At 46.2% G+C, this 19,213-nt stretch overlaps 1 protein-coding gene across 1 annotated transcript in view; it reads left to right on the top strand.

The window, feature by feature from the left end:
* The first annotated feature begins 32 nt into the window (after window positions 1–32).
* LOC106741341 (complexin) overlaps window positions 33–19,213 on the top strand; it is a 131,298-nt gene continuing 112,117 nt past the window's right edge. The window contains exon 1 of the mRNA XM_014613212.1: window positions 33–204. The gene's annotated coding sequence lies outside the window, so the exon portion shown is untranslated. The remainder of the gene's footprint in view (window positions 205–19,213) is intronic.

The following is a 19,213-nucleotide window of genomic DNA, read 5'->3' as shown; positions in this document are numbered from 1 at the left end:
CCACCCCCACCCCCCCGCTTGGCAGGCAGGGAGGTCCAGCGGCGAGGAAAGCCGCGCGTATTGTAGCCGCGCAACGGGTACAACGGGGACACACGCCGTATCTCTCGTGCTTTCGTTACTCCGGCCCCATATAGTCAGTCATCGCCGGTGCAACCTCTATTCGTCCGCTTCGACCGGCTGCGGATCTACCTGCGGCGCAGCGAGGTGAGTGGGCGACCTATCCGCGCGTCTCTCTCTCTCTCTCTCTCTCGCTCTCTCTCTCTTTCTCTCTCTCTCTCCCTCTCTCTCTTTCTCTGTTAACTACCGTGCGCGTCGGCTTTTTCCGTTACTGCAAAATAACGAAGCTCCGGAAAATTCGCGCAACGATCTGCGCCAATTTCAAAAAGGGATCGCCTCCCGATCAGAGCCACGTATGTCGAGGACGTTACGCGGCGCGTCTCCGACGACAGATTTATGTCACGGAATTTCGCTTCCTTCACGGTTCGGACGGTCTCTCGCGACTCTCGGCGAATGGGAAGAATTTCAGCGCTCGCGAATATCCCGACCGAAATGAGCGCGGAAATGCGTGGTGTCGGGAGAGAACGGCCATTTTAAGCATATATATTTATATATGCGTATGTATATGTACGGATATGCACATATCTTATGAGAATGTGCTTCTGTGTACGCATTTTTGCGAAAGTAATCAGGTCCGCTCACAGGTTTGCGAACACATGCGGACTTGAAATTAGCTCTTTTTCGATTTCCACGGAACACCGCTCTCCCAAGTGTTATATTGCAGTTAAAATCGTGCTATTTCCAACGGTACCGAGGTTTTAACTTAATAATCATGCAAGTTGGCACAAAAGGGGAACGGAATATGTAATTTTAACGGATAAAAAAGGAGTTCACGTGAAATTATTAGGATTATTATTTAAGTCACTAGTCGATGTCTCTCATCGCAAAGCCGCCGTTCGAACCGGACTACTAATTATTTTGAATGATAATGGAATATTTTAGCATCTGCGGCTTGCAAATCGCGGCTGCAAGGAGCGACATGCGAAATACTCGTTCTCGAAATAGAGAATGACGAAGTAACGAGTACCGGAGATTATTTTACGTGGTAATAATTAACGGTAAATTAGGAATTCCAGGTTGTCGCCAGAAGTAGTAATTTCTTCGGAAAATTCGAAATATGTTTCATCGATTGATCTTTCTCCCTTTCTCTCTCTCTCTCTCTCTCTCTCTCTCTTTCGGCCTCTAAAAATATTTATTTCAACTTGATCGGAGAAGGTGCAAACGTTCACTTTACCACAGCTCTTCGCCGCGAACCTCCCAAGTTTCATTCGCTTTTCTCCGTCAGCAATTAAATCGGACATCCGGCATATGTACACCTCACCGGAGTTCTTGTTCTTCGGTTTGCGGTCTCGTAAGGTGCTGTCACCTATTGGCAGGGAGCTCCACCTGAATAATATCCGCTAATATATTTATACGCAAACTCTACGAGCCCCTGCACTGGTATTATAGTACACCTTGTCCACGAAAGCGAGAACAATCGATAAGAGTAAGGAAACAGAGAGAAAGAGACGGAGATAGAAAGAAAGAGAGAGAGAAAGAGAGAGAGAGAGAGAAAAATCCGCGAGAAAATATCCGCGACTGTATCTCGACAGGTTCAACGAAGATGAAACGCGAATGTTTTTTTTCACACCGCTGTCAGGGCTCGCGCACGAGAAAGAGGGAGAAAGAGATCGGAACTTCGGTAACTTGGAAACTTTACGACGTTGCGCCACGTTCGCGGTAATGCAAGTCCCACCGGGGATTACATCCCGGATACGACTGCCCGCGTTACGAAACACGCTTGATCGGAAACACAGTTGGCAAAAGAGAGGCGGCCACGCCGGCGAGCGCATAAACACGGCGGCTTTGTGCGCCGGTAAAATATACGCGCGCCGCGAACTTCCGACGAAAATTCCGCCGCCGCAAGGATCCCTCTCTCGCTCCTCTCGGCATCTCCGTCGCGGCGAAACTTCGTTCTACGGTGCGGATGAAAGTCGATAAACGGCGAAAAATTTCGTGTTTACTCGCCGTTCCAAGAGGGAACGCGTTCTCCCTCTCTCTCTCTCTCTCTCCCTTTCTCTCTCTCTCTTCTCTTTTTTTCAATTTGGTATCCGTTTGCTCTAAATAAAAAAAAAAAGAGAGAAAGGAAGAAAAAAGCAAACGTCGAAACGCCAGATTTATTGAGTGTCAGTTACGAGGCGATTCGAAATGCCGCTCGCAGCGGGGCGAGCCGATAAAAAAGGGGAAAGAGGAAAAGAAGAGGAGGGGGGTAGGGAGGGGAGGAAGTTTAATCGCAGCTGACTGCGCGAAAATCACAGTACTTTACACTTCGCGGCTGGCGGAGCATGAAATGCCGCCGAGAGGGGGAGAGAGAGAGAGATGGATAGATAGATAGAGACCTGTATATACCGCGTTCAGTGCATAAAATATGTATGTAGGTATGCATGCTGATGAGTGCACGCGAAGGCAAGTAAATCTCACAGTCGCGATTCACTCGCAGACTGCTAAATTACCACTCCCGGGTTAATCCGCTATGAACTGATTGTGTGTACGCTCGACGCTCGGGCGGGGCGTCCTGCAAAGATGCGTGTGTCCGTATCCGCTTATTTGTTTTATATCTCTCCGCGAGAGAGATGAAACGCTTTAATCTCGCGGCCGAAGGGCCGCGAGAGGCCGCTGGTAGGGGCGGGTCGCAACGAAAACAACGTCGGAGAGCGCAAAGAGGCCTTTCGTGCGCCCATAAGAATGCTTTTAATTCGTTTCACAACGGCCGCCGCTTAACTTCGCGAAAGAACAGAATTCACGAGGTGAAATCCAGCTCTCGTCGGAGCGTTTACACCCTGAAAGAATGTGTTTCGGATTTTCTAAACCGCGACGTGCCGCGCGGGTCCCTTTTGCGGAAGAGAATCTCGCCATTCTTCGCGGCGGAAGTCGCTTTGCGGGAGTGGGGGAGCAACTTTTTCCGCAAAACCGATTGCATTTGCAGAGAGGCACGTGGTTCGCGCGAATGAGCGACCCTCTCGTTCGCCGATTCCCCGGCTCTCGTTTTCTCAAATTGGAAATTTTTTCGCGTCTCCCGCTCCTCGATCGATCGCGACGAGCCGCGCTATAAATGAGTCGCGCAACGGAACGTTGATACTCAAATATTTCCCGTGCCTTCCGCAATATCCGCGAAACTTTTAATTTCCACGTGATTTATGCGAGAATTTATATTGCGCGTTATATCGCGATATGTATAAGCGCGTATAATTTATCTCCGAACGCGCGCGCGCCGCCCAGATTTTTTTGCGGCCAAGAGAAATGTCTCAGGCGAATCCCTAGAATCGTGCCAGCCCTCCTCAACTGTCATCCTACCGGTCGCTTTCAAGCTATTCCCTCGTTTTTGCACATTAAGAGCTACAACCTGCGAGAAAGAGGGTGTACGAGAGAGTGAGAAGACAGAAAAAGACAGAGAAAGAGAGAGAGTAGGGAGAAAGGGTGGTGAAGGGTGGAACGATAGAGACAGACGATTATGTCCAAATAATTTATTCGGCCGTGTGATTTATTACGACCGCCTGCTCTCCTTTGCATGATTAATTGCAATCAATAAGAGCTTTGGAAAATCACGAGCACGTACCACGAAAAGCTTATGTCGCTTAGATCGTCCATAGATCGATCTTTCGAGAGAGGATGTGCGAGGGAGAAGGGAAGAGAAAGAGAGAGAGAGAGAAAGTACAACAGGAACGAGCGGTAAGCCGCCGTAGCTCCGCGCCATTTTGCAGGATTATATCCTCCGAGGTATTTTACTTCGTTTCTTCATGTACGCACCCCGGTTTACCAGTGAAATTGGACCGAGAATGGCGATCCTACCGCGCCGTCTAAAATTCGCGAAAGACCTCGAAATGTCTCTCGAGAGGGCCGTCTTCTTCTTCGGTATAATAATTCAGCTAATTATCACGTATTGTAGCCTTCCCGTCGGGCGTGGAAAAATGCTTCGGGAGGAGGCGCGGAGGCACTCGTGTTATTAACGACGCTACTTCAACGACGTTAAACGTCGTTGCTGCGACACGCGAATGTTGCTCATAATTAATAACGGCGTCGCGGCACGGTTCATTAATATTTGACGTCTTTATTGCGAAATCATGTTTGGTACAAGGGCGGCGGCGTAATTCGTTCGCTCGCTCGCTCGTTCATCGACGTTACGCAAAGGAACCCGCCGGCGGAAAAAGAACGGCGATATTCGGATAAATCCCACATGTCGCGCTAAATAGCTATTAACGATAAATTGGTATATCCTTTAGACAGCGCGCTATTTTAATGGAATCGCGCCGACGTTAATTAATATTCTACTCCGGCTAAAATCTGCTCTCCTCCGAAGGCGGCTAGGTCGCGCGCAGTTATCAGCAAATGTATTTAGCGTCTATTAGCGACGACCCTGCAACATCGTACAGCCAACGATACTCGCATCTGCATTAATATTTAATGCGATAAAAAGATAGAGAGAAAAGGAGGAAGAGAGGGGAGAGCGGGAACGATAGCAGAAGCAACGGCAGAGAGACGAGTGTACGCGAAAGGTAACAAAGGATCGCGGATGCATAGAAAATGCAGTTATTAACTGCAGGAAGAGCGATAATGCTCCGGGCATATTGCAGCAAATTAAATACAGCGTGTCCGTAAAACTTACGCGCCTTCTCGGCGGGCTAACTCGGTGAACGCCGTAATCCTGTACGACTCTTCGACTTCTGTGCGTCGGGACGTAACGTACGAGGCGTAACAATGGGCGACGCGACGGGGATTCAAAAGAGCGATCTGTGGCAAGCAAGTTCGACGTGGCAGAAATCGTCGAAAATCGCGCGTAGCGAAAACATCGCGAGAGAGCGAAGTATCGGTCCAGTAGTTCGACTGTGTCACTCGTCCGCCCGCGTGTCCGGCCTCTGTCCGACTTGTTCCACTTATTCCGTCGCGCGTGCATATCTCGCATACGCGTTGTCGCGCGGATTCTTCCAACGGGCGGAGAGCGAGACAGCTCGAATAAACGCGTGACGAAGGTGAATCGCGATCGATTCGATTCCGCTCGGGCATAAAACGGTTTCACGTTTTTTCGCACCATTGCCATAAAATACGAAGACGAATTATCGTGGGAGCTGAAATCCGCACGTCGCAACGAAACACCGCCCGTTCGCCGCCCTTTTTCGAGTTGATTGTTAATCGGTGTGTGCCTAAATTTTCAATAAAGTCTCAACATTTATCGAAGCGGAATTTTTTCTTTTCAATCGTTCGCGTCTTGAAAGCAAATATTACTATTTGAGGAGAAGATATTATTAGATGATACTATGCCCTCTTACATTTTGCACAATAACTTTGTTAATCATTATTTAACATTGAAAAGTCAACGATTGCATTCGTCAAAATGTTGCTGTGACTTTGGACTCGAAGTTATGAAATGTTTATTCTTTAAAAGGTTATATATAAAAATGCGACACTGCATAATCGATCGAAGAGGAACAAGGGTGGCAATGCAGTCGCCCACCCAAATAAATGTCAAAAGTTGGCTTTGTTTAAGTAAACACAGCATTTTGTTGCAAATTTACATATTTATTCCAAATAACCTCTCTCAGAAAGAACAATCATGAATATAACCGTGAATTTTTAAGATAGATACTGACTTATTCGTCAGAAGGTAGATATAAACTGTCAGAATGGAAATTTTTACAAAACGAATGGACTTTTAAACTTAACTTGAATTATTGACTAATTATTGACGAATAACTACTTCGACGTGATAACTTCGAAAATGAGCACGTACTAAATCTACTTTAACGGGTGGCCAAATTAGCAAAAATATGCTATTGTTTAACTTTGCATAACCCGCGATATCTTTAATGGAATAAAATGTTAAATAACGAAAGAAAGTATACATGTATTTATGTGTTAATGCGCCCAAGTTTAAGAAGAAGTACAATTAAATATTAAAATGTATCTTGAGAAAGATTCGAAATGTTCGAAAGTAAAAATGCATTGTAAGAAATGCTATTGACTATATTAACGCCACTGTGTAATGGCGGATTACTAAACAAATGCTTCCAGAAATAATCGTTAGAATTCGTCACCTAATAGCGGAGATATTAAGGAGGGCCGTAATACCTACCCAAGGGTGATATGACACCACCTCCTCCTTTAATATCATATTATATACATTATAGCTGTGTTAATTACTTATTAATTATTCGGTTCGCGTCTGTCACTTCGAGAGCTTGACGTATTATATCACGCCGTATACCATATTATATCCACGCCGATTGGGAACTATTGGAAGGACTTAGAAGGACTTTTGGCATTGTACACGTTTACGGCTTTATTGAAGCTTAGCGTACCGTTTCCGCAGCGCGACAGTAATATCGTGTGCATTTGCGCGGCACATATCGGGAGAGAACGTATATCCCGACAGTAATGCATGAATAGACGTTTATTCTCTCTCTTTCCATACGATTCCGTCCTCCTGAGATCTTTTCTTCTTCGTCCCCTCCTCCGCTCTGCCGCTGGCCGGCACTGCTACCATCCTCGTGGCAACTTTGTTATCTCCGGCTACGTCCGTCAACCCCGTCAAACGTTTCCGCCGCTTTGTGCGACACGTCGAGCGACGGCGCCGCTCCGCTCGACGTCACAGCTCTCTACGTCGACGTCGTCGTCGTCGTCGTCACCGTCGTCGTCGTCGTCATCGTCGTCGTCGTGCTCGCCGTCGTTTCGACGGCTTATCCGTTTAATTAACGAGACAATGCCAAGCCTGCAGATTGCACGCGCTGGGTCCTCGCTAGGCACCAAACGCGAACAATGTCGTTATTGTACCCCCCTCGCCTCGTCTCACCGCGCAGCGATGCGCCGCAATCCAATGCAACGCCGGCATACGGGCGGTTTTGCAAAAGTTTAACGGACATTCGCGTCGGCGTCGCATTCCTTGCGCTGCGATTGTTTACGTCGGCGCTCCTCTCGGCGAGCGTGATTTCCATTGCCGGCTCCAGCCGCGCCCGTCGTCTCGGCCAGGAAGATCAACGGGGCAGATTTATCGCGGAGAGAGTGGGCGTACGAAGGAAAGCGCGCGAGGAAATATATTTCTAAAGTTTCGCGGGTGGTGGGAGGGACGGAGGAGAAGCCGGAATATCTTGCGCACAGTAAAAACATTTTGCACTTGTGTCGAAAATCGGTCTGTCAACATTTTTGTGTTAATTTCTTAACATACCCGTGCGTTAATTTAACAGATTGTGTTTATGTCGTCTCAACATTTTGTGCTGTGTCGATGTTTATATGTAGGAGAGTAATAAAAAAGATATAGTCGTATAAATCAACGATAAATATTCTCATATGTGAGCAAAAATGTTATAATATTCTTAAAAGATTTTCAGTCTTGAATTGTGTGTAAGTAATACTTGCACCGATATAAATTCAATCAAATCAAGACTAAAACTCTTCACGAAGGATTATAATAATTTTGTTTATACATGAGAATATTTATCATTAATTTAAAACTAATTTTGTTCCGTGTTAAAGCAATACATTTTATACTTCAGCGTCGATTCAATTTTGTGCTCATTTTCGTCATAATATTTGCGTTAGATTTCAACATACTGACCGTGTGTTAAATTAACAGAAAAATTTGAGCGGCCCGTGTGAAATGCGTTGAATTTGACACAAAATTTTTCCACCATGTATACATTTTCCGGAATGACCTTTACGATTTAATCCAATTTTTAGGAAGCGTTCGAAAGAAAAAGAGGGAAGAAACTTAAGAACTGTCGCTTTAAACGAAATTACTGAAGCTTCTGAAGCGCTCGGGGGATGAAAGAGCGGGGTGGGTGCCGTGCATTTTCCACGCGACGCAATAAGAGAACCGGGCCGCGCATTCCGCAGTTCCGCGTCTCGCAGGCGAAAGAGAACATTCGTAAAAACACGGTCTCGTCTCCGGATTTCGCGAACATTTCCGCGGCACGCCGCGGTTTTGTCGTCGCGCGACATTGATATATCGCGACGGGTCCTCCTCATGCTGCATACGTCTCGTCGTTCCTCTCAAAGAAATTTGGAAAAGTGATGGAGCACTGCGTATATTAAGCGAATTTTTATTTTCAACGCAATAACTTTCTTTTCGGCAGCGAAGGAAAAGGGGGAGAGAGAGAGAGAAAGAGAGAGAGCGAAACGGAGCAGCTGGGGCGGCAAAGGGAAAGATGCGAGCACAGTGTGTCGCGGAGGATGAGAGATGTATGAAGTAGTTACTACAAAAGCGCGCGCGCGAAGAAGAAATTGCGCTTTCGTCGTATTTTCAGCCACGTCGGAGCGTGTCCTTACAAAAAGCGTTAAAAAGAGGAGGAGAGAAAGAGAGGACGATTTTCTGGGTTTCCTCAGTACGAACAACAGCGGCTGCCACTGTCCGTTTCTACGACGGTAAAACCGTCTATATTACTATTTGCTCACGGCTCGTTTTTATCATTCACTCGGCGCGTTTCTGGCCGTCGTATCTGCCGAATGAAATCCCCCAAACTGGCTCGCCATCAAATTCGCGGAAAACTCTCACGTATCGGGCGCGTTTGGTGCTCTTAGGGGAACTCGGGATAAGACAGGGAGACGCTAAGAGAAAGGCTTGATAAAAATGAAATCTCAATGGAGATATTTATTAAAACTTTTTTATAATCAATATTAATTTATAAACTTTGATGTTGTATAATCAAATTGAGACCAAAAGAGATAAAGAATGGGAAGAAATCTTTTTTCCAAAAAAACTTTTTATACGATAAAGGGGATACGATAAAGTGGTTGAAACCAAAGTGATTTCTGCCATCATTGACATATAAATGATAAATAAATTTTCCTATTTTTTATTCCCTTCATGTGGAATCCCGTACACAATTCGCGTGTCCAATGCTGACAAATTCGACGAGCCGCTTAGTCTTCCACGGACTATGAGTACAAACATAACATCAGCAAAGCGTACAAAGTTATTTAAAAATATGGCAGTAATATTTAGTAGTAATGAAAGTTATTAAGGTAATATGGCAACATCCCCATCTTGCCTCAAGTGATGAAATCACGCATGTTTTATAGAATAACGGAATTGAATTGACACAAAAAGACTAATTTACAATAAAACATAACATATTACGTGTGATTTATCTGATACAGCATCGAACAATTTAATATAATATAATTAATATAAAATTACATCAAATTTATTGATTTTCATAAACTCGTTCGAACTTGCAACGTGTGTAGCCTCTTCTATTGTTCGTCACTGTCAAGCACGTTGATTCACCTCTCCTTTTTCCTCTCATACGTGCAAGACAGTACAAGGAAAAAAAATAATTAGCTCCCACAGGTAAAAATTATCTGAAATTTAATTAATTAAATTATTTAGTTAATTTAGCAAATTTAGTTAACTATTTGTCTCTGTACCTAGTTTTTAGCTCCCACCAGCTAAAACCTAGGTTTGGCAACTAAATTTCAACAATTTTTTTTTCCGCGTAGTTGCGCAGTTACTTCGATATAATGTTTTTTTCGTTTTACCCCGTAACCGTCTGACCCCATCTTGCCCCGAATTCCTCTATGTTTCTCTCTTTCTCTCTCTCTCTTTCTTTTTTTTTATTTCGTATCGATACGTGAGGCGAGGATAGCTCGAAATTACATATGGACCCTCCGCTTTAAAAAGCCGGCGCTCGAAATTGCGTTCGTGCGGGTATTAAAAAAAAACTACCGCTGGGCGCGGAGCAGCAATCGCGTAAAAGGTCGCCACCGCAGGTTCCGAGAACGCGGATTTTCCTTTCCGCTCCTTCTCCACACTTCTTTCCCGGCCCCGCCGGTCGCGTCGCTTAGCCATCTATGAAATCTGACGTAACGGGGAAAGTTCGATGGGTTTTAAGTCAATGGCGAAAATACGTTAAGTTTACGGCCGGGCGCCGGATGGAAAGGACGCATTAACGATAGAGCGCCGATAATAGCGAAGTCTTTCCGACATCCGTGCTCTCCTGCCGGGAGGGCCAACATCCGTTTAAAATGCCTGAAGCATGTTTCGCCGGGAGAGTCCCTGTTGGAAATACTTGACGCTACGCGGGGGTTCCTCGTCAGAAGTTGTAAGACCCCGCAAGTTTCGTCGTCGACGGCATCCACGGGGACCCGATCGAATTTCCGATATCGCCGCGCTGCGAGCGCGTCGGCCGAGTATTCGAGAGTAGACAATTAATTTTGCGACGACAGACGCAAATATAAATCTCGCGCCGTGTGCGGCTGCGCGAGTGCGTCTTTTCGCGAGCTGAAAAAATCCCAGATTTTTGCTCTCTCTCTCTCTCTCTCTTTCTTTCTCCCTCGAATGTACTTTATTTCAATTCATTCAACTTCGATAACAACAACGTGCAATTTTGTGACGTTAAATAAATATCGGGTTATTGAAAAACGCGCGCTAGGCTTTTCATTCTCAGGAAAGTAAGGCGGGAAGACGTGAGAGAGAAAGGGAGAGAGAGCGAGAGAGAGAGAGAGAGAGATAGTGAGATAACTGAAAAAGAAAGGGGATCACGCAGCATCCGCATCGAACACTGGAAGTCTCTCAAGAGTCTTTCAATATTTCAAAAAGTTTTTCCGGGTGGTAAGGCCCGCGCAGTCTGACTTCACGCGTCGACAAATGCTTAGCCTTACTTAGCCGCTCTTATCCCCGGCCGACGTTTTATCGACGACCGTCCCAAAGTTCGTCTCCCGCCCCTTTCTCTCTTCCTCTCTCTAACATCCACAGTTTTAACGGGGAAGCAGCCCCGTCGCTTTAAGAAGCAATAATAAATAAAATCCGGCATTCGAGAGCTTTTAAAGCCGGAGCGAGCGGGCGGACCAGCGAGCGGGCGGACCAGCGAGCGAACGAGCGGCGAGACTGAAGACAATCGCGTGTTTCGCGTCGGAAGTTGATTGAAGTATTCTCCTTCTCGCGACGTCCCGACTTTCTTTCGAAATTGGGACACACCGTGCGCTGTCCAGAGAGTGATACGCGCGCGTGCGCGTCAGGCTTATCGAAGTAAACTTTTACGGTACGTTTCGACGTTCCGGTGACTTAGGTCCTTATCAAGTTTAGGGGCTCCGACAGACGGTTTTACAACCCCGCGTCCATAAACTGTTGAGGAATATGAGTCATAAGTGTGTGTCCGTGGAAGTGGAGCGCATGTATATGACTTTCGTCCTGCCCTCCTCGTCCGCTCCCCCGGCGCCCGACAGGCAGTCAAGGCATCTGTTCGCTCGATGGCCGTATTTCACTTGTACGACGCTTTCATGACCACCCGTCGTAGAAACAGATAAAAAAAAATCTGATATTGTCGCTGCCGCTCGTCGAATAAACGCGTCTTTATCCCGATGTTCTATCAGCAAATGGTGTATCAAGACGGCCGGCGTTCGTCTTATTATTTCCTCTCTCTCTCTCTCTCTCTCTCTATCCCTCTCACTCTCTCACTCTCTGTGTTTCTCTTTCTGTCTCTCTCGCTCTCTCGCACGAAACAAGTCGAGCGTGTCTTTCCTCCAGACAGCGTTGCTATTCCGCGCTGCGGCTATCGCGTCGCATCGCGAGTCGTATTTCATTTTAATGGCGAAGGCTGCCCGAACTTCCGGATGTATAAGTTCTCGCGGCTGTATATAAAAATCAGTCGCCTCGCATGCGGAACCGTCCGGTTCGGCCGATTTGTAAAATCCACCGACGCGTTCCCTCGAGCCAACTTTTTTCCTGAATAACCGGGGGAGTTTTATCAGCTGACTCGCGACCGCCGCCGCCGCCGCCGTCGGCTACAACATCGCGTACATTTCATTTTAATGGTCGCGGACCGTGAGATTTCTCGCTGGCTCGTTTCCCGATTGCATTCGCGAGTGTTCACCTGTCGGTTAATGCGTTCCTCGTAGATGGAAATTTTTACATTTCAACGCGCTCGACACGCCGCGTTGTCTCCTCCGTTTACACTGCCGTTCATTTCTTTTTCCCTTTACAGCGAGATCCGTGCTGGTCAGAGGTTTTTTTCATAATATTACGTGCTTGCAAAAGTTTATAAGGTCACAAATAAATGGCTGTAGCTGCGAATTAATAATTGTTTTCCATTGGGTTGCTTTTTGGTTTTTTAATGTCGGCCGTGCTGGATCAAAACGGATGGTCGACAATTCATAATTCCGAACAGAATGTCGCATTTAACACGACTGAAGATGAAAACCAGATAAATTTCATCCTCGCCGCTGCTTCACCACTTTAATCGAAGTGAAATTGCTGCAACAATTAGCAGACTGATTTGTTAGGGCTGGGAAAGAATATTGCGTCCGCTGCTGTCTGTGAAAAGTGGTTTAAAAGGTTTAGAAATGGTGATTACGATGTCACCTAAAGTTCTCCAGTGTGTCTGGTGGGACCAAGAAGGAGACTTTATCATGAGATATTATCACCGGGGGGCGGGCAGTCACAGATAACAGTCAGGAGATTGTTATAGTCGACAATTATGGCGTTTGAACGATGAAGGAAAAACGTCCTCAAATAGCTGCGAATCGACGCAAAGTCATCCTCCTGCTTCGCGACAAATGCCGGGCTGCGTGTTGCCGTTGCGATTAAAGAGACGCTCGAGTTAAATTAGGGAGTCCTGCCGCACCCGGAATATTCCCCAGGCATCGCCCCCTCTGGTTTTCATTTATTCAGAACGACGCAGCGCGGTCTATCTGATACACGGTTCCGAAAAGCTGAGGAAGCGTGAAAATGGGTCGATGAACAGATTACTTCAAGAAATGAGCGATTTTATCGGCCCGGGATCAAACTATTACCCGAAGGACGGCAAAAGGTTATTGATATAGCGACGGCCGATACTTTGATTAAAATATTATATACCACCTCACTGTCATTAGTGAATAAAAATGGCTTCGATATCGTACGAACCTTCGCAAGCTCCTAATATGAGAAATACCGGAAGTTCGTCGTGACGCGCCCGAACAGTTTTCGATTTGTTCGCGGTTTCCTTCCGCGGGATTTGTCATCGCGAGAGAAAGCGAGACGACTCCTAGAGCGTGCTGAGTGTGTACGATAGGAATCTAGCTCGGTGTAATCAAAATAGCCACGGGGCAAGTTCCAGTAAGCTGATCAAACTGCAGTGAGTTTCTATCCGTGCCGCGCGCGGTATATTCCGGCCGTCGGGTATCTTCCTTTAATCTGACTCCGATAACTTGTTAGCGCCGCTAACTGCTTCGTAAAATTGGCGTCGCGAAGTACTTGGGGGAATATTGAAAGCAACCGAGGAGCCGATCTCCGCCCACGAGAAGAAACGAGAGCTTATTTATCGGCGTGCAACCGGTACGCGTCTCTGCCGGCGGTTAGAGTGAGATTTCGTCGGCTAACTTTTACGATACACTCGCGCTTTACCGTTACACCGTTACGTAACAACGTAACAAACATGGCGCATTGCGCGCCTCTTGCGCATCGATTTCGCGTAAATTTCCGGCGTTCGCTTATTACTTACGTGCGGAACGGCCTCTCTCTCTCTCTCTCTCTCTCTATCGCTAATGAAAACTAAATAACGGCCTCGGTCTTAAACGCTCACGGGGAAAAATATGTTAGCCGTTCCACGAGGAACACAAGGGAGGCACCATCGTGGTGGTACGCGGAAGAGACCCCAGACCCGGTATCCTCTCCATACATTTCTCGGGCAATTCTCCTCCTTCTCCTTCCGCTCGTCTTTTTTTCATCTCTCGAGTCCGCCAAGTGAATTCCGTGGGAAGACTCATTTTCAAGTTGGCGAAAGCGCGCGGGTGGCGCGCGCACCGACCGCCGGGAACGAAGATTACCCAAGTTTCGAGGGGACTTAGCAAGTTCTGCATACGCGGTCACGTATATCACATGACTGCATGCGCTCCACCTTCAATAAGTGAAATATTCAAGCGACATCTACGGCAAGTTCCAGCAGCGTGTAAAAAGGTGGCCCGGTGGGCGGCGAATAACCGCGCAGCACACACAGACAGAGGGGACCGACGTTTCTCCTCTCCTCCCGAGGCGAGGATCAAAACGTACAAGGCGCGGACATTGGAAGAGCTTTAAAGAATAGAAGAAGTTAAGAAGGAAAGGCGGGCAGGCCGGCAGAAAGGCGGAAGAAGAAGTGGTGAAGGAGGAGAAGGAGAGGTTCCAGCGCGGCGGAGGAGGATTCTTTCAATTAGTTTCTCGAGTGGAGGATCCGAGTTAACCAAGTTTCCGTCCGAATGTTCCGAGTAATGATTACTCCGTTATACCATCCGGCTAGGAGAACGCCGGCTTCGTCCATTATGCAGCAAGTTAAACACATCCATATTGATAAGCCGCGATCGCTCTTGACTTTTCCGCGGCGGCCATTTCGAAATCGCTCGATAAATCGGGTCCGTTTGTGCCCGCCGGAGTCGCGAATTATCGATTCCATCCATGAGAAAGGGAGAGAGAGAGAGAGATGAACCGCTTGTTTCACAGGCGTAGAATCCTCTCGTGCCGCTTGCGGACACGATTGTTCTCTAAGCTCTATTTCTGCAGGACGGAAATTACATTACGGGCCGGGAGGGGAATTTTTATCGCGCCGCGGCGAAAAAAGCGCGACGTTTTTTCCTGATCGATAATGCTTACACGTACACACATATGCGCGTATGAATACACACACACATACGCGCGCTCGCAGAGAGTCAACCGAAATCAAAACAGCGGGCCTTGTTGACAGATAAATATTTGTCAAGCAGTCGACCTCTTATCGTCATCGTACGTTGTAATTTGCCATCAATCTGGATCCCCGTTAATTGAGACGCAGTCTGGCTAATTAATAGTCGAGAGCCTGTCATCAGTCAGACGGCGTTGTTTCCCATTGCTCCTTTGCAAGGAGCTGCGGCAACGTCCGAATCGCGAGTCGGCGATATGCGCGTATACGGTATTATTGATTTTTCTCTCGCGATAACCAAGCGAGAGAGGCGAAACGGCGTACGGTAAAGAATACGCAATCGAATATCCTTGCCCTCGCGGTCTTCCTTCTCTTTTCCTTTCTGTCGTTTTGAGCACATCGACTTTTCGAGAGTCCCCTCGCCCCTCGTTTTCCTCCGTTTTCCCGCGCCTGTGTCACCGTCTCTTTTTCTCTCCCGCGGAATATCTTGGTACAGAAGAGGAATGTTATTGCAACGTTAAACGTACAAAAGACATGAGCTATATCCGGTTACAAAAGCATTTCAATGCTCGCTCTCATTAAGTCAAGATAGGCACTCCCGACGCACACGACGCTCTTTGTCCTCTCGAGGAAAGTATTAAGGTCGCTTTGCGTCATGAATCAATATCGTATTAATGCGAGAAATTTACGAAAACTGAAGTAAGTCAAACATTACGCGGCGGGACCGGCCGAGTGTTGGGTGCGCGAATTTAAATACGTCACTCTATGTCGGAGCAGCGACGGGGAGTTGCAGTTGACACGTTGAATGTCGTGTCACGGTCATCGGCATTTTGACACCACTGCGTCTCATTAAAATAATTGCGTGTAATGAACATAAAAATATAGGTATATAAAAAGATATATACAAATATAACAATATATATATAAAGTATAGATATAGATATATAAGTGTAATGCAGCATATAATATAACAGCATTCTTAATTTTGATTATAATAAAATTTCTCCGGTGCGTCATCTACTGTGGTTATAATATGTGAAAAATACGCGAATAAATAGTCTCTATTGACAACTTCTGTCATAAACTTCTCAAAATTGTGACACGATGAAGCAATGTCGAAACTGGTTTCAGCATCCAATAAACTATAAGAAATGACTACTTTCGTTCTGTTTAAAGAAGAGATCATTTTTCGTTGAACTTTAACAGATGTAATATCTTAAAGAGATTCATATTAAGCGAATTTTTTACACCTAAAAAGAAACTTGGTCATTTGAATTGACATGTAAAGAAACGACTGGTGGAGAGTTCATGAAACGAGATGAAAACTAATTTACTTTTGACTATATGCGCCACGAATTACATTTGTTTACCTATTTCCGGTAATTCGATCAGTCAGCTGAGCTTTTGTTCAATCAATGGAAATCAACGCGGTAGTCAACGAGTTAATTGCAGCCTCGATAATATTCGGATATCGTCCCCACGTCCGAGGGGGCCACAGATGAATATCACGAGACGACATTCGCTTCCCGTCAGCGATCCCTCCACGTTCCATGATCAAGGGGAACCACTCCTGATCTAAGATTTCCGCTTTCGCCCGCCACATTTCCGGCGCGGGGCGCGCCAGATATTCGATTAACCGTTACCGGATATTCGACGCTTCCACGTGAAGACGCCCGAAATCGATTTTCATTTTCATTCGAGACATCATTAGCGGCTTCGTTGAGATTCGCGGGCAATCGCGGAATTTCTTCCGATCCCGCAGCGAGACAGGACGAGCGAGTTGCGTTGCAATAAGGCTGTCCCAGCGAAGAAATTTGTCCCGGCGACAGTGAGTCGCGCTTAAAAGCGGCACCGTTCGCCGAGATATCGACCATCGGGCTATTTAAAGTATCGCCGTTAAAGATACAACGTATCGGAGATGTGTAACGCGTCTTGACAAAGTAACGTCAACAAAAGCCCCGGACATGCACGAGCGGACGCGCGCGCGAGAGCGCAGCAGGAAGACGGATGGGTCCCGCTGTTTGCGATAGCGCATTTATAATTCAGCGTTTAATCACACCGCCGAAACACGTAAGGAATATTATTGAGATGTCTTAATGGAATTCCCGGGGTGGCGTGAAACGTTGGAATACCATTAGTAACGCCTAGGGAAAATTCTTGCCGCGTCTCGCCGCCGGTAGTTTCCGCCGGCAAATGAAAGGCAAAACTCTTGCCGCCGCATTACGGGGTCAAGTGCAGCAGGGAGGAAGTTCTGTCTGGCTTGTGTAAAATTGCAGTTGAAATTTGTATGTAAAATATTACGCTGCCCCCCCCCCCCCCGCCTCCGTTGTATACATTATCCCTCCTCTCTCTCTTTCTTTTTTTCTTTTTCTCTTCAAAATTCTCGACTTTATTCCACTTTTCTCGGATCGACCGTTTCCACCGAGATGTTTTTCGACCTCTTTGAAATCTCGTTACGCATGCCCCTGCGTGCCCTCGCACGAATGAAAGCCCGGCGTAAACGGTCGCCTTTGTCTTGGCCGGAAAGACGGCCGGCGTAATTCATAATAAAAGCTTCTCATATTTTGCTTAATTAAGCGAGCTTACGCTGACACGCGTGAGCATAAAACGACGCCGGGAGTGCATACGCGCAATGCTTTTAATGTTTCGTGCACTTTTTGCATCAACTAACTTCCGTCAAGCCCCGCAAGCTCTGGCACACTGCAGCTGCACTCGCGGCGATGAAACGCCCACGTGCGTTCTCGCTGTTGCTCTTTGGATTTCATTAAACTTGCATGGCGATCATAATGATATCGAGTATTATATCGAGTATTTTGCTCGTGAAGGTACCGGAGACTATTGTATTAATTATAATATCGTCACACACACACACACACACACACACACACACGTAGGTCACAAACGAGCGTTATTTTAGCATGAATTCAATTGATACAAATTATTCGTTTGGCCGCAAGAATAGTTCGAGGACAAATATTTAATGATATGTCAACATCAGTCGGAATTACAGACGTTAATATACGATTTGAATCCGCGAGTAATTGCAAAATTAAGAATAGAAAACGATTCGAAGAAAAACTCTCGAGAAATGCAGATCGCACTCTGCGAGCAATATAAATTATAATCCTCTCGCGAATTGAAATGTACTAAAATTCGTAATTCCGGTTCACTTTGAGGGGCATCAATTTACACGGTGGAATGCTAAAAAAGTCGCATGTATTAATGGGAAAGTACATTTGCGCGAGAGTTCCTTTTAAGGTCGCGTATACAGAATGTCTGAATTTAAATCGGACATCGGTCGGTTGTGTGGAGGTAGAGCGCGTCAAACTCGTTAAGAATCTGATGGATCACGATGCTCGATTCTGCCAAATGGGCGATAAAAGAGCGGCATAAACGCGCGTGCGGGAAAGCGTGCTAAAGAGATTGCTTTTTGTTTCGTGTCGCTACGTCGACTCGTTAACAAGTTACAGCTGTTTAAAGCCGCACGGATCCGACGGTAAGGTTTCGTCTCGGAATTCGCCCGTGCGAACCCCGGCACTTGCTCTCGCGCCGGCGCACTATGTTTGTTTTCGCGCTCTGCATCTTGCCTCTTCGACCGAGGTGAATGACCGGCGTGGCCGGAGCGACCGTACTTGTCTGGGCCGCGGAGAGGGGGCAAGGCCGCGCTCGCTGCATACCGTCACGCGCAGTGAGAAGTATGGCTTCCAAGAAAAGCGTCTGCGGTATGCGGCTATTGTTTTGCATCCACCTGATCGCGCCTGACCTACCCCACGCGGTAGCTCTGGGCCGATCGAGAGCGCGAATCGATGCAAATGTCGATATCTCAGCTTCTAGACGTCGTAGCGACGCGAAACAAAAACCGTTGGAAAGGGGAAATCACACTGTTCTGCTGTGCAATAAAACTATTTTGCACTTGTGTTAAAATCGGTTTTCGTTAACATTTTTGTGATGAATTGTTAATATGTCCGTGTGTTAATTTGATATATTGTATTTAGGTCATCTCAATATATACAGTGTCCGGAACTTTATTTTCAATCGCTCGTGTGAAGATAGAACGGAGTAAACTGGGCAGAAAAGTTCTCTACTATTTTGCAGAAAGTCGCTCAAAATTTCGAGATATTAATTATTGAAAATGGCCATGTGTGGGCGCTTCTTTAATTAAGAACTCGAAAAATTTGCGTGTTATTTGCAAAATAATGAAGGACTCTTTCGTTCACTTCAATCCGTTCTACGCTCTCACGAAGTTTGTCCATGTTGATCTACACGAGGGACACCTTGTATATATATTTTGCGTTGAGTCGATACTTAACATATATAATAAGTGTTAAAATAACACATTTTATACTTCAATGTCGACTAACACATCATGGATATTAATTTTACGTTAATTTTTGGCATGATATTTGTGAAGTTTTTCAACATATTAACCTTGCGTTAAATTAACATAAAAGTTTAAACGTTAATTTGTAAATATATTAAATTCAACGTCAAACTTTTTATCGTGAGGTGGATATAAATGACCCTTCCCTGAAAATAAGGATGAATGAGGATTACAGTTA

This window comes from Dinoponera quadriceps, unplaced genomic scaffold (genome assembly GCF_001313825.1).
Source record: "Dinoponera quadriceps isolate SergipeBrazil2010 unplaced genomic scaffold, ASM131382v1 scaffold71, whole genome shotgun sequence".
Classification (NCBI taxonomy): Eukaryota; Metazoa; Arthropoda; class Insecta; order Hymenoptera; family Formicidae; genus Dinoponera; species Dinoponera quadriceps.
The sequence above is the reverse complement of the archived record's forward strand: the minus strand, read 5'-3'. Positions and strand labels throughout refer to the sequence as shown.